Raw genomic sequence first — 15991 nt, forward strand, 5'->3', positions numbered from 1 at the left:
AACTCTAAATGTGCCTACATTAAAATTTATGGTGATGCAAGTTAATGTTCCTAAAATTAGAAGAGGGCCTATACGTAACATTACTGAACAACATGAAAGTAAATGGATCATTCGTTTAAGAGCACATTTGGATCCAGGACTCAGTGATAGAATCCCTATCAAACCCATGCTTAGGGCTAGGAGGTTAAAGATTCATAAACACTAAGATTGGACCGATACCCTTCTTTGTAAAAAGGATCTATAATCATAAATATGATTGGAACCTATATGAATTATACATAAAGGTCAGGCATATAAACATTAAATATATATACAGTTATTCCAACTGCATTATTAAAAATAGGTTATTAAAAATAGGCTATCTTAATTTTATACAGTCCTACAATATGATATGCCTCAATATCAGCTTGATGTATACATATTATTAAAGCTGCAATTTTGTGTGGAACGTTAATATTTAATATTTAATAGAATGACTATTTAGATATCTAAGTGTATAGTTGAACATAGTGGCACACTATGATTCCCCATTGCTGCCCCTCTGAAATGTTATTGTATGTTTGCTATACAGTCTCGCATAGAACATATTGCTGACATTACTTTGGAGAGCTATAACTTGGTTTTAAGATATGATGTGTTTTAAATTCTGTTATGGAAGATTAATATTCAACAGAATGTTTATGAATTTTGTGACCATTTAGATAAATTACTTGCATAGTTGAACATAGTGGCACATTATATATATTAAAGAATTCTTAACATTGGAATAATATTGTATGCATGTTACAGTGCCTCATGTAGAATATCTTGTTGATATTATCTCGGAGAACCACTTTTTGACTATCACGTACATATTTTATATTATGTGTTAGATTCCATTGGTATTTATAAATAGTACATATATATGTTTTTGCTTTTGGGTTAATTTTAGCTAAGTATAAAATAATAGTTATATTTAATTATTTTTTATTTTTTATATATTGTTAGAAGGATAAATTATATATGTACACATACATATAGTATGAATTTTCTCTTTTGCATATTATTAATGACCAGGAAAATTTTTAATATTAATATTAATATTTTATATGTAATTTATATGCTTAATTGCTATATCTGCCTTGATATTTATATAGTGTGTACATATTTTTAAATGTTTATATGAAATAGATTTTATTAGTATCGTTAGATACTACCTAACGTATTTTTTAATTGTCAAAGCGCATGGAATAACAGGATATGAATAGAATATGAGAAGTGATGTCATTACCAAAAAGTATTTAAAAGCATTTTTGATTTAATTGTGTAATTACTAATGGCCTGATGAAGCCTTTGGGTGAAAGCACTTGCCGTTCTTTGAATAAACATCTACTTTGAATTTGTCGTTTGGTAGATCCATTGATTCAGAAGAAGCATTTTTAGCAGTGAAAAACTATTGTTGCATTGGAGTTAACGTAAGCAGTACTGGACACGCTCATACTAACAAGGTGGATTTATTGACCAGGACGAGTAACGAGGGTTTGTTGGAAGTTTTGTTCTTCCTTAACTGTTAACTTTTTGGCGCTGATATAGTGTGCAAGATTGGTTTATCTGCCGTTTTGCTTCCCCAATTTCTTATTTGACATTTACATTTACAAGAAATTGCCAACTCATATTGTCTTTGATGTATAGATAACCTAAATGATAAACTGCAAAAGAACTCCATAATGCAAAATTAAATACAAGCAAGTTGGCGCACAAAATGGGCTAAGCCTATAAAAAATGCCTTTAAAAATTATTACATCTGTTAAAAATAAATAAGAAAGCCTATTAAAGGTTTATATTTTCCATTGACAAAATGTCTGTAACCATATGTAACGATTAGAAGACAAGTATAGCCAACTTACTATTGGATTACTGTGATTATCCCAAAGCTAATAGAAGCAGGTGCTATGTTACATTCTTACTGGTAACAAGACAATCAATAACATTAGATGAAGCACAGAAACCACCTATCAGTATGGCCAAATGTTTTATCTTAATTTAAAATCCGTTCTCAAAACTAAATAAGATGAACAAACCCTTCACTATCCATACTCTCCAAATAAAGAGAAAAAACAATTACATAACATATAGGCAAAAAGTTGCAAACTCATAACATCTACAATATGTAAATAACCTAAGCGATAAACTACAAAAAACTCCATGACACTAAATTACATACATGCAAATTGATGCATAAATTAGGTTTATAACAATGGAAAATGCTGAAAATGCTTATACAAGCTGTCCCTATTTGTTAAGTAAAAAAAAAAATATATATATATATATATATATATATATATATATATATATATATATATATATATATACAAGTAATCCCTATAGAAGCAAACTTTCAAACAAAAGTAGAAAAAAGTCCCAATGACCAAGGCGGTTGAAACAAAACATTTAATGACACAGTAAGTGCTTTCAAACAAAGGTTCTTCGTCAGACTGAATAAAATAACATAAAAATCAGAAATTTGAATAGTTACGCAGCCAATAAAAACATCCAAGCAATCATCTGTATAAATCCGTGGATTTCAAAATAGGCCTTAGAGACCCTGTCATTTAACCCTGGTTTCCTGTCAGCACAGAATTTACAAATCCAATAAAGTTCCCTTTCTTCCGTAAAATTAATAAAATCACCACCTCTTGGTCCCTTATAGACTATTTCCACCACTTTAAATTTAAAATAGTGTAAAGAGCCTGACTCCAACACATGCCTAGCAAGAGCATTTGTTAAGTCAGCCTTCTTTATAGCATATTTATGTTCATGAATTCGCTCATGCAGCATTCAATTTGTTTTACCCAAATAGAAGCTTTCACATACTGTACATGTTGCTAGATAAATAATATTTTTAGTATTACAATGTGCATGTAAATTGAACACAAACTCTTGTCTAGAAATTGGATGTATAAATACATTAGATGTCTCTATGGATGGACAGTGTTTATAATTTCCACAGGGAAACAGTACCATAAGTTTGATGTTCAACAGGCATATCACATTAGGCATACTTTTAATTCCTATAACAGAGCTGTAATTTCAGAGACTTTTTATTTTTATAAGTATAGTGGGGTCTGACACCCACAATGTCCCTAATCCTATCATCTGTAGTCAGATATTCCAGTTTGCATCCACCACATGTCTAATCCTCCTAAAATCACTTGCAAATGGTAAAACTAGTGCCATATTAACAGGCTTCCTAGTTACAGAATTATGTTCTTCAGCAACCCTATCAGAAAAATAGGGAAAAGCTGAGGTGGACCTCAAAATCTTAACATCTTCCCTCATGGCGTTGATTTCTCTAGCACTATAACCTCTAGATGCAAAATCATTAGAGAGTCTCTCAACGTCATTAGCAAAACCTTCATCTGTATTATTGAAACAAGAGATTCTCATCCCTTCAGTTTTCATAATGTTCCTATAAAAGTGATAAGGTTGCATACTGTCACACTTGAGAATATTAATTCTCCTACAGGGCTTCCTAAAAAGCCTGGTTACGAAATTTCCAATTGTGCTCTTTTTCACTTGCAGATGGGAATGTCACTTTTGTAGATGATACATGACAAGTAAATCTCAGAAAAGAAGTAGTAGTCTGTAAATAGTTGACAGAGGCTGATAACTGCAGCTCATCACCTTCCCAAAGCAGAACCACGTTATCAACAAACCTCCTGTAAAACAACAGTAAAGGCTTGTATATACTATTGAAAACAAACTGTTCTTCCCATTGAGTTAATACCATGTTGACGTAGCTTTTGGCACAAGAAGTGCCCATAGCTACGCCAACTTTCTGCAGATGGTACCCATCTTGAAACATAAAAACATTGTTCTCCAGCACAACTTCAAGAAAAAGACATAGGAGGTTAGTCTGTTTATCTCCAAGGTCACTATGTTTAACTAAAAGGACTTTATTATATTAATACCTTGCAAGTTAGATGTACAGGTGGACAAAGATTCTACATCTAATGTAACTAGAAGAACATTACTCAAATTAATAGCATCCCCCCGTACAAACTGATAAAAGTCCTTGAGAAACTTTTGTGTATCATTCAACACTGTTTTTTTTTAACAAAGGACCTAGCTGCTTGTCATTGTAAATCGAGAAGGGTTCAGTCACCCATTTCCTACCTGAAACTATGGGCCTAAAAGGTGGTGAGAGGGAATCTTTATGGACCTTTGGAAGGCCTTGAAAAATGAGTATGACATGGTACACAACATTCAAATACCGTGCAAATTGTTCTGTAATCAGAAAATTCTCAAGACAATCTCGAATAGTAAAAAAAGTAAAGCATTGTATATCCCATGTGGAATCAATATCTACCTTTTCATAAACATTTGAATCACTAAGCTCTGACAAAATAGAACTCACATAAAATTCACAATCAAGAATCACAATTGCTCCACCTTTATCATCTTTTTTAAAAACAACTGTATCATATTTATGTAAAGCTGACAAAGGAGACTTTTCTTCTTTACTCAAATTATAAAAATCATGTCCCTCTATATTGTTAACAAAGCCAGAAGGCAAAACAGAGAGTAAATTAAAAACCTCATATTCACATTTCTTACTAAAAACTTCTAAAGTTGAATCTAGAGGCGGTTGAAATGTACTCATTTTTTTAAAAGACAAAGCATTGTCTACAGCTTCATTATCGTTAAAATAGAGCTTTAAGGAGACATTCCTAATAAACAATCTCAAACTAATTTGGACTTCAGAGAGGTCAGACTTCTCTGCAGGTACAAAAGTCAGTCCCCTTTCAAGTAACAAAGTCTCAGCTGAAGACAGTACCTTTTTAGAGAGGTTTAGAATCAAGGACCCTCCGTCATATTCCACATGTGCTTCCGAGTCCAACCTGGCATCTCGTCAAGTTGCTGTCGACCTCGTTTCCTTCCTCTGCTATGCTCCTTCCCCTGCTCTGTTCTGTCTGCTTTACTTGTTTTATCAGCAGAGGAAGTTGCAGATCCCCAAAAACCTGATGCGATGATCCAGTTTTTCTTCTTACATCCTGCTGCTATGAGACAGAAATTACGTCGGCTGAATCAGCTAACGTAGTCGATCTATGAAGTACTGTTGAAGCCTGATCATTTGCTGAGACAGTTCATGGCAAATTAAGTCTCAGTTTGCGATAATACTTCCTCAGCAACTGGTGTTTGTACTTTACCAGTATGACTAATGACTATTTTCTCTAATTTCATTAGAGGGAGGCCAAGTAAAAACATTTCCTAGCAAAGAAATCATGTTGATCACAAGCCAGCTTCTTCATTTTTTGATTTTTAAGTCTATTTTCATAGGCAGAGATGCTATCAGCTACATCGTCAAAGGCAAGCAAACACAATTCATGGTTTGTAGCCAGGCTTTATAGGAAGCCCTGTAGGAGAAATAATATTCTCATGCGTAACAGTATGCATCCTTCTCACGTTTATAGCAACATTATGAAAACTCAAGGGATGAGAAACTCTCATTTGAATAATACAGATGAAGGTTTTGCTAATGACCTTGAGAGACTAATGATTTTGCATCTAGGGGATGTCCTTCAAGGATGCATCTGCAGTCATCACATATGGGTTGTCCTGCCTCAGGCAGCCCTTCGGTCGGCCGGATTCCAAAGTCTGGGTCCGGCGTCAGCTGATGTCGCCCTCTCCCCGACGTCAGAGCACCTGGGGTATAAAAGCGTCAGCCGACGCCATCTTCCTCCATCTTTCTTGCCGCGTGGTGCCCGAAGCAGAAGCAGTTCGCAAGTGCCGGTCGGCCAGCTCCTGTAATTCAGCTACTGAAGACTTCAAAAGCTAAGTACCCCGTTGGGGACTCTTTCTTGCCTCAGCCGATGTCAGATAAAGTTAATAATTGCTTAACTTGTGGGAAACAAATACATCATAAGGATTTCCACTCTTATTGCCTCCCCTGCCTAGGCCCAGACCACGACGTCTCGGCCTGTTCAGCCTGTGCTTCCTTCAACCGACGCACTCTTAGACGTCGGGCGGAGTTTGCAGAGGAATTTTTTGGGGCCAGTTTCTCATATAATATGCCGTCGGAGACTCCGACTTCACATTTGACAAAGAAACAGAAGGACAAGGACCGGCACACGCGGGCCGCGGTTTCAGCTAAAACCACGGCCAGGCCTACCGCGAGTGTCTCGGTCTCGGCTGAAACCAAGTCCTTGGTACTTCCGACCCCCGAAACTGCTCAACCGACAACCTCAGCCCCGGAGGCCCCTGCTGAGTCGGTTATTGAATTTCCTTCTGAAACTGGTGTCTTGGAAACTTCCGACACCATTCCTCTAGACAAAACTACTCCAGCACGTGGTGCAGCCAGGCCTCCTGCATCCATGTCCATAAAGGCATTCACCAGGGATAAAGCTGCTAAACACACTAAAACTATGCCTCCCAGGGTTATTCCTCAGGGACCCACTGCTAGTTCACAGATTCTAACCTTAGCAGAGGACCTTATTTCCTTAATTAGGGGCTCTCAACCCCATCCAGACAGGGGCTCTCAACCTCCTCTAGACAAAAGGCCCAGGGTTGAGCCTTCTGATCCTCACTCCTCAGAGGAGGCCTCTGATGGCTCTGCTCTCTCAGACTACCAGGAGGAGGCTTTTTCGGCCTACGAGGATTCTGATGCAGAGGAATGTATCCCCTCGGCCTCCCCTCCTGAGGAACTATCCTTTGGGGAGACCCTTCACACTATGAGAGAGCATTTCAAATGGCAGGGCCAGGAATTCTCTGATTCCAGGAAAAGATTAAGAACCTTTCTGCATTTACCTCAGCATAGACCTTTGGCTATTCCTCCTGTTTTGAATGTCATTGATGATGTGTACTCTGAGTCTAGCATAACCCCTGACACTCTCCCTCCGGCCCCTGTCAAACCCGATAGGTACTACAGGGTCCCGGACTCACATCATTTTCTTTTCAAGGCCCACTCTGCTGATCCAGAACATATTCCCAGGGCCCTAAAGGGGTTGCAGCTGCCACTACTAAAAATCCACTCCCCTCTGAAAGGGAGTCCAGGGCTTTAGAGAGATGGGGTAAAAAAGTGTATACTTCTGCTACTCTTTCTATGAGGGCATTAAATTGTCAATTTCATATGATACAGTACCAAGAGTATTTGTTAGATGAATTGCATAAGAAACTGTCTTCACCTGAACCCCTAGATCGCAAATCACTTCAGGATCTGGTACATACCTCCCAGCAGGTTAGCAACCATTTCTTGCAGTGTGGTTATGATGCATTGGAAGCTTCATGTAGGTCAGCTATGACAGGTGCAGTCATACGTAGGCATGCCTGGCTGAAGGAACAATCTCTGCCAGACCATGTTAAAGCTAAGCTTCTGGATGCTCCACTGGAAAAGCAAAAGTTATTTGGCTCCACTGCTCAGGAGGTCTTAAAGAAATTTGAGGAAAAGGCAAAATCTGTACAAACAGTCAAAGATTTTCTACAAGTCCAACCACCAAGATTCAGCAGAAATTGGCCTACCAAGAATTGGTCCTTTCCGAACACAGAAAGATTTCAGAGAGGCAAGAACAGGCGTGCCAGAGGTAGAGGACAAGCTAGAGGCTCCTACAGAGGACGTCAGTGGCAGCCTCCCAACCAGAGAGGTAGTGCAGGACCTACAACTGCTGCACAAGGACAGACTCAATGACTTTGCTTTGGCTCCGCCAACCAGGGCTCAATTAGAAGCACCTTTGGGCGGAAAGCTTTCTTTATTCTCAGAAAATTGGCACAGTATTACAAGAGACAAATGGACACTGCAAATAATAGACAAAGGATACAGGTTCCATTTTAACACATTGCCAAAAAGAAAAGGCATGCCAGACCTGCCACCAAATCAAAGGGCAGAGGCTCTGAAACAAATCTCCAACTTAATGCAAATGAAAGCTATAGAAAAGGTTCCTCTTTCAGAACAAGGCCAAGGATTTTATTCCAGACTATTCCTTGTTCCAAGAAAAGAAAATCAATGGAGGCCTATTCTCGACTTGTCCACACTGAATACTTATCTCATTGTGCCAAAATTCAAAATGCTGACTCTACAGCAACTCCTTCCCATGCTGGGCAAGGGGTCTTGGCTGGTGACTCTAGACCTCAAGGAGGCATACCTGCATGACCCTATCAGACAAAGTTGCAGAAGACACCTCAGATTTCTTGCAGGTTCAGAGCATTATCAATTCTCAGCATTGCCCTTTGGCTTATCTACTGCACCCAGAGTATTCACAAAATGCCTGGCATCAGTAATTGCACACTGCAGACTTCAGGGATTCAAATATACCCATATCTGGACGACTGCCTTATACAAGCGGACAGCCAACAAACTTTGGTAAAGGACTTGAATTATGCCATTCACCTACTGCAGGCCTTGGGATATACAGTCAACATTCACAAATCAAGACTTGTTCCATCCCAAAGAATAACTTTTCTGGGTGCGGATCTAGACACAACCACCCAAATGGCTTTTCTCACAGAAGAAAACAAAGACAACTACCGGATTACTTCAAGAATATGACAAGACAAACTCAGCTGACTGCAAGGAAAATCCTGCAGGCCCTGGGTTACATGGCATCTTGCATTCTTCTGATTCCACAAGCAAGGCTGCATATGGAAACTACAATGGTACCTAAGGAGTTTATGGACTCAGCACAGTCACAGCTTAGAAACTTTTATCCCACTCATTCCATGCCTCCAAATGGAATTTCTGTGGTGGGCTCAAGCAAGCCAGTCAAACAGGGGTCTGCCCTTCAGCAAGCCAATAGCCAGCCAAACCATTACAATGGACGCTTCAGACCACGGTTGGGGAGCACACATGGAGGGCAGATGTATTCAAGGACTATGGTCACAAAAGGAGCTACGCATGCACAAAAACCAAAAGGAAATGCTGGCAGTGATACATGCAATCGAGGCCTTCAAACTCTTTCTACATCAAGGCCACCTGCTAATAAGGACAGACAACACCACAGTTATGTGGTACATAAACAAGCAAGGAGGCACCCATTCCTACCCTCTTTGCAGACTGGTAATGAATCTATGGGAACTTTCCTTGAAACTCAATATAGAGCTGCAATCCCAGTTTGTGCCAGGAAAAGACAATATACTGGCGGACAGCTTAAGCAGAAATATCATGGATGCACATGAATGGATGCTGCACCCAGACATCTTCCTACAGATAACACAATCATGGGAAGGCCAGACATAGATCTTTGCCTCCCCACAATCATCAGCTGAAGAAATTCTGCTCAGGACATACCACCCACAAGCATGGAAAGTGGGCCCTATCTTTCAGCTGGAGAACTCTAACAGTGTATGCATTTCCACCTCTTCCATTAATGACCAAGGTCTTACTGAAGATCAGGACAGAGCAGCCAAAAGTGATTCTGATAGCTCCGGACTGGCCAAGACAGCACTGGTACCCACTGTTAAAGAGCATGTCATGCACGAAACCATGGCCTCTTCCTCAATGGCTACTTCTCCTGACACAGCACAATTACAAAACTCTGCATTCCAACCTGAAAACCTTGCAACTAACAGCCTGGAAAAAACCTTGACTCCTCCTCAGGAAAAGCTATCCAAGAGAGTGAAGGATATCATTATGGAAGCTCGCCGGCTTTCCACAAGAAAGGCATATTCAGCAAAATGGAAAAGATTTCACACTTGGAGCACCACAAAGGGCCTAGATGCGACAGTGATGAACATGGCACATATCCTGGAATACTTGGCAGAAATGCTCCACAATGGCCTGTCTTACTCTTGCATTAAAATTCATGCTTCAGCAATTTCAGCAGAGTACAATACTGATCCACCTGTCTTTTCTCATCCTCTCCTAAGACAGTTTCTAAAAGGAATTAAAAACATCAATCCTCCAAGGAAACCTCCAGTGCCTACTTGGGACCTTAACTTCGTGTTGGAAAAGCTAACTCTGCCTCCCTTTGAACCAGCAGCATCTGCAGAACTACAGTTCCTGTCTTAGAAGACCACCTTCCTGCTGGCCATAACCTCAGCAAGAAGAGTATCTGAGTTACAGGCCCTCATGGCAGTGCAGCCATTTCTTATTTTTCATCAGGACAGAGTTTCATTGAGAACCAATCCTTCATTTATGCCAAAGGTGGTATCCAGGGTCTCATTAAACCAAGATATTCACCTGCCTACCTTCTTTCCAAATCCACAAAACAAGGGGGAGAAACTTCTGCACACCCTGGACATACACAGACAGTTGCGCTACTACTTGGACAGAACTAAAAGCTACAGAAAAACTGACCAGCTGTTGGTAGCATATGCTGCTGGAACACAAGGAAAAGCAATTTCCAAATGGACAATTTCAAAATGGATAGGGAATTGCATTCGTTTTTATTATTCCTTTCATGGAAAAACTGTGCCAGCTAACATTAGACCTCATTCCACCAGAGCCACAGCCACCTCCACAGCCTTCTTAAGAGGGGTGGCTACCAAGGACATTTTAGAAGCTGCTACATGGAGCTCCGTGCATACATTTTCCAAGCATTACAATTTACCTTTATATTCCAGATCCAGAGCAGGCTTTGCTACGGCAGTCCTGCAGGGCATTTTAGCTACACCATCCTTTACATAGATCCTCCACTCCCAGATTGGCTATGGTATTCTACCCATATGTGATGACTGCAGATGCATCCTTGAAGGACATAGTACAGTTTTGTACCTACCATAAATGTAGATGTCCGATAGGTATGCATCTGCAGTCAAATTTACCCTCCCTCCTTCCCCTCTTTGGTATTTATTGGGTACTTTTCCCTCTCATAGCTAGCTGGGGTTATCTATTATGGTGTATTTGTTTTTATATATATATATATATATATATATATATATATATATATATATATATATATTTCTGTGCATGTTTGGAATTTATTGCATTTCTCCAAATTTAGCCTTCCTTTGAGGGCACCTGGCATCTGGGGCAAGAAACACTGAGGAAGATGGCGTCGGCTGACGCTTTTATACCCCAGGTGCTCTGACGTCGGGGAGAGGGCGACATCAGCCGACGCCGGACCCAGACTTTGGAATCCGGCCGACCGAAGGGCTGCCTGAGGCAGGACAACCCATATGTGATGACTGCAGATGCATACCTATCGGACATCTACATTTATGGTAGGTACAAAACTGTACTTTATAGTGCTAGAGAAATCAAAGCCATGTGGGAAGATGTTAAGATTTTGAGGTCCATCTTAGCTTTTCCCTATTTTTCTGATAGGGTTGCTGAAGAACATCATTCTGTAACTAGGAAGCCTGTTAATATGGCACTAGTTTTACCATTTGCAAGTGATTCTAGGAGGATTAGACATGTGGTGGATGAAAAAGCCGCGGTGGTACAGTGGTAGTGTTGTTGCCTCACCGAAAGATGTTCTCCTGTTCGATTCTCAGCTGGAGTCCCTACTGTGTGGAGTCTGCATGTCCTCCCCGTGGTCGACTGGCCTACGAAAGACATGCGTGAATGGGCGTGCCTTCGCTGAAGGTTGGGCATTGGGCTGGCAACTCAGCACCATAAAAATCTACTGCCAATAATTAGCGGACCAGAGTTCTGTTGTGGCGACCCCTAACCGGGAAAAGCCGAAAAGACAAACAACAACAAGACATGTGGTGGATTAAAATTGGAGTATCCTGACTATGGATGATAGGATTAGGGACATTGTGGGTGTCAGACCCCACTATACTTATAAAAATAAAAAGCCTTTGAAATGACGGCTCTGTTATAGGGATTATAAATATGCCCAAGGTGATATGTCTGTTGAACATCAAACTTATGGTACTGTTCCATGTGGAAATTGTAAACACTGTCCATCCATAAAGACATCTAATGTATTTATACATCAAATTTCTAGTCAAGAGTTTGTGTTTCATTTACATGCACATTGTAAGACTAGGAATGTTGTTTATCTAGCAACATGTACAGTATGTGAAAGTTTCTATTTGGCTAAAACAAATGGAATGATGTATGAGCAAATTCATACAGAAATATGCTATAAAGGAGGCTGATTTAACAAATGCTCTTGCTAAGCATGTGTTGGAGTCAGGCTCTTTACACTACTTTAAATTTAAAGTGGTGGAAATAGTCTATAAGGGTCCAAGAGGTGGTAATTTTATTAATTTTATGGAAGAAAGGGAACTTTATTGAATTTGTAAATTCTGTGCTGATAGGAAACCAGGGTTAAATGACAGGGTCTCTTTACGGCCTATTTTGAAATCCAGGGATTTAGATAGATGATTGCTTGGATGTTTTTATTGGCTGTGTAACTGTTAAAATTTCTGATTTTTATGTTATTTTATTCAGTCTGACGAAGAACCTTGTGTTTGAAAGCACTTACTGTGTCATTAAATTAGTTTTGTTTCAACCACCTTGGTCATTGGGACTTTTTTCTACTTTTGTTTGAAAGTTTGCTGCTTAAGGAGGTTCCTGTTGTTTATCCTGTTGGAGGTATTTTTTCTTGTTTGAGAATCCCTATAGAAGGCTTATATGCCACATTAACGAAGTGTCCATACCCATAAGTTTGTTTGTCTTTCGACTTTTCCCGGTTAGGTGTCACCACAGCGAAACTCCGGTCCGTTAATGACTGGCAGTTGTTTTTTATGGTGTCGAGTTGCCAGCCCAACTCCTACCTTCAACGAAGGCATGCCCATTCAACGCATGTCTTTCAAACACCCACTCGACCGCGGGTAGGACATGCAGACTCCACACAGAAGGCACTCCCAATCCAAGCCGAGAATCGAACGGGAGAACCTCTTGCTGTGAGGCAACAACGCTACCGATGCACCACCGTGGAACTTTTTGTCCATACCCATAAGTAATTAAACAATATAAGACTTACACTATCTATTAATACCACATCCAATACCAAAGAGGAAAAAATAAAAAGGATTCTGCTAACCCCATTACAGTCAATGTTTGAGTTCGTATTCATAGATGCCTTCAGTGTAAAATTACTACAAATGTTAGCCTATCTATATATGGATTGCCTCATTTTATAAAATAAATACTGAGGCAAAACATATCGGACTCAAACATTCCTCACCTAGTCTAGGAATACATTACAACTTTCCAAATAACAAAACTGTTTTAAAATGTTGGATCTTAATATTTAGACAAAACTTTATAGGTACTCCAATCCCTGTGTATCAACATGAAAAATGGCCAAATATACATTGCGATAAATCGGAATAAAAATAGTAAGAACAGAAAAAAGTCCCTTGAAGTGTACATAAGTCCACAGTTTTAATAAACAGAACTTCTCAAAAAATCTGTGTAATGAAATTCAATATGAAAAAAGTCATAACTACACTGACATCCAATGTAGAAATGGTAGTGTTAAATATAATAACAGAAATAACAGTATTTTCTATCTTATCAGTGGTATCAATGAAGATCTTAGCAAGAAGCACCATCTCTTAATATTTTGGTGACAACAATCATTCCATCTCAGTCTTGCCATATACTTCTTAATGAATCTCATTTTTAAGGAGTCTTCGTCTTTTCAAAGCTGGTTTGATGGAAAGATTATTATTAAACCTGGTGTCTTGTCTGCTTGTAATTCAGCTATCCATGTAATTTCTGATTGTTCCGCTCTATGCACAATATTGCCTCTGGGAATATTTTCTCGTAACACGTGTTTCACCATGAATAGGAAATGATGCCCTGGATTCAACATAGTATGTTTTGCTAGCTGGTCAGTAAAATCTTCCAATTATTGTTGATGATATCACATACATAACTGATGTCACTTGCATACATCAGAATTAGCCTATTTTCTTGAGATGTAATAATATCTAAAGTCTCAGTGGTTTATGGGCGAGTGAGAGTTGATACCATTGAAGGAGGTGAGGGAGTTCAAGCCAGCCCAGTTCAGCAAGTGAGAGACAGTGGTGACTATGGTAGGATGCCCCTGTGGCGAATTTGGAGATTTTGTTGTAGCAGGTCTCTAGCTTGTTTAGATCGCATTGCCTTAGGTTGGTATATATTGGAGAGGCATAAAGTAGGGTGGAGATAAGGTGGGAATTTGCTATTGAAATCTTTGCTGCTTTGGTGAGAAGTTGCTTATTTCTGTACAATGCTCCTAGTCTTTTGTGGACTTTTTTATGGTCATGGATATGTGAATGTCAAATTTTAGTTTATTGTCTATTTCCACTCCTAGCAATTTGGTGTGTTCAGTTGGGTATATAGTGGTGTTGTCCTTTGCTGTGATGTTAAAGTGAGAGTTGTTTTGAGTATGTTTGGTGGGTTCGAAGATGAGTAGTTTAGTTTTGTTTGGGTTGAGTATTGGGCATCGGATAACCAAGTTTCAACAGAGGAAAAGGCTTCCTGTTTGACTTTTTGCAGTTTGGGTAGGGACTAGGCCGAGCAGATGATGGTTGAGTCATCTGCGTATTGTATGAGTGTGCCATGTTTGATGTCAGAGGCTAGATTATTGGTGAAAACAGAGAAGAGTAGGGGTCCAAGGATGGATCCTTGGGAACCCCTATGGAGACAGGTAGTTGGGGAGATATGTCATTCTGCCATACAACGGATTGTTGGCGGTCAGACAGGTAACTCTGAAACCAGTTGGTGACTGACTGAGAGAAGGATAGGTTACTGAGGACACAGATGAGTTATTTGTGTGGGACCATGTGAAATGCTTTAGATAGGTCTAGGAAAGTAGCAGAGGAGAGATAGCCATTGGTTTTATATTGAAGGATAGTGTTAGTAAAGGAGTGTAAGGCAGTGGTGGTGCTATGGTTTGGTCAGAAACCATGCTGAGTATTGGAAAGGAGGTTGTTAGTATGGAGGTAGTCTGAGACCTGAGAGTGTATGCATCTCTCCAGTATTTTGCAGAGTAGAGAGAGAATAGCTATAGGGTGGTAATTGGTTAGCTCTGTGGAGGGGCCGCCTTTGTGGAGAGGAATTATATGTGATACTTTCCACAGTGTGGGAATGTAACTTTATGAAAGAGATCGGTTAATCAAGATGGATACTGGGTAAGCCAGAGCATCAGCTGCGATTTGTAGGTATTTACTTGGGAGGTTGTCTGCTGCTAATTTGGTGGGCTTAAGTTTAGTTAAGTGTTTTTTATGTTGGGGGTAGGTACAGGAGAAAAAGAGAAGGCAGTGGGGAGATTACTAGTTGAAGGTGTGGGTTGGAGGGGAGGGGGGTTGTGTTGTTTAGCTAGTGATAGTATGGTTTGTGTGAAGTGTGTGTTGAATGAGGTAGCAATATTTTCGGAGGAGTGATGGATGTTAGGAGGAGGGGTACTGACTTTACCTGGGTGGAGGATGGAGTTTATGGAGGACCAGAATTGTTTGGGGCTGTGTTGGGAGGAGTCTAGGGCAGACTGGTAGTATTGGAATTTGTCCTGTTTTATTAGCTTTTTGACTCTATTGAGTAGTTCTTTCTAGGAATTTCTCTCTAGTTGAGGGGGTTTTGGTTTTGCGCCAGTGCTCCCAGGCTTTATCCCTGTTTTTCATTTCTGACTTAGTGGTTTTCTGTAGCCATGGGGAGGGTTGTGCTTTGGTTCTGGAAAGTCTTATGGGGGCATGGTAATTAAGGATGCTCAGGAAGGTAGTATTAAAAAATTCAACTGCTTCATCAAGACTGAGGTACTTTAGAGGATGCCAATTACATTCTTTGAGGGATGAGATGAACGTGAGTGGGTTAAAGTTTAGTTTTTTACGTATTTGATGGTAGATGATAGGTTTAGCTTGGTATAGGTATTTTTTGAGTATGAATGTTGGGGAGTGATCACTGAGGCTATCTGATAAGCAGCCTGTTGTATATGACTGGGGGCTCTTACTGACTAGTATCCAGTCCAGGGTAGTGTGCTTGCTGGAGTTTTTACTTATCCTGGTTAGTGACTGGACTAGTTGGGTGAAGCCATGAAGGTTTACATGATGGGTTGGATGGTTGCCAAAACAGGATTTCCAGTCAATGTTGAAATCACCTAAAATGATAGATTCTTGGGGGAGATCGTGGGTAGACCAGCTG

The 15991-nt window shown here is 39.8% G+C and overlaps 1 protein-coding gene across 1 annotated transcript in view; it reads left to right on the plus strand.

Annotated features, from left to right (window-relative positions):
- The window catches only part of LOC122794706 (interleukin-6 receptor subunit beta-like), a 1250292-nt gene that overhangs the window by 482183 nt on the left and 752118 nt on the right, over positions 1-15991 (plus strand). The window lies entirely within an intron of this gene.

The sequence above is a fragment of the Protopterus annectens genome, chromosome 2.part1, assembly GCF_019279795.1.
Source record: "Protopterus annectens isolate FY-2018-M chromosome 2.part1, PAN1.0, whole genome shotgun sequence".
Taxonomy (NCBI): domain Eukaryota; kingdom Metazoa; phylum Chordata; order Ceratodontiformes; family Protopteridae; genus Protopterus; species Protopterus annectens.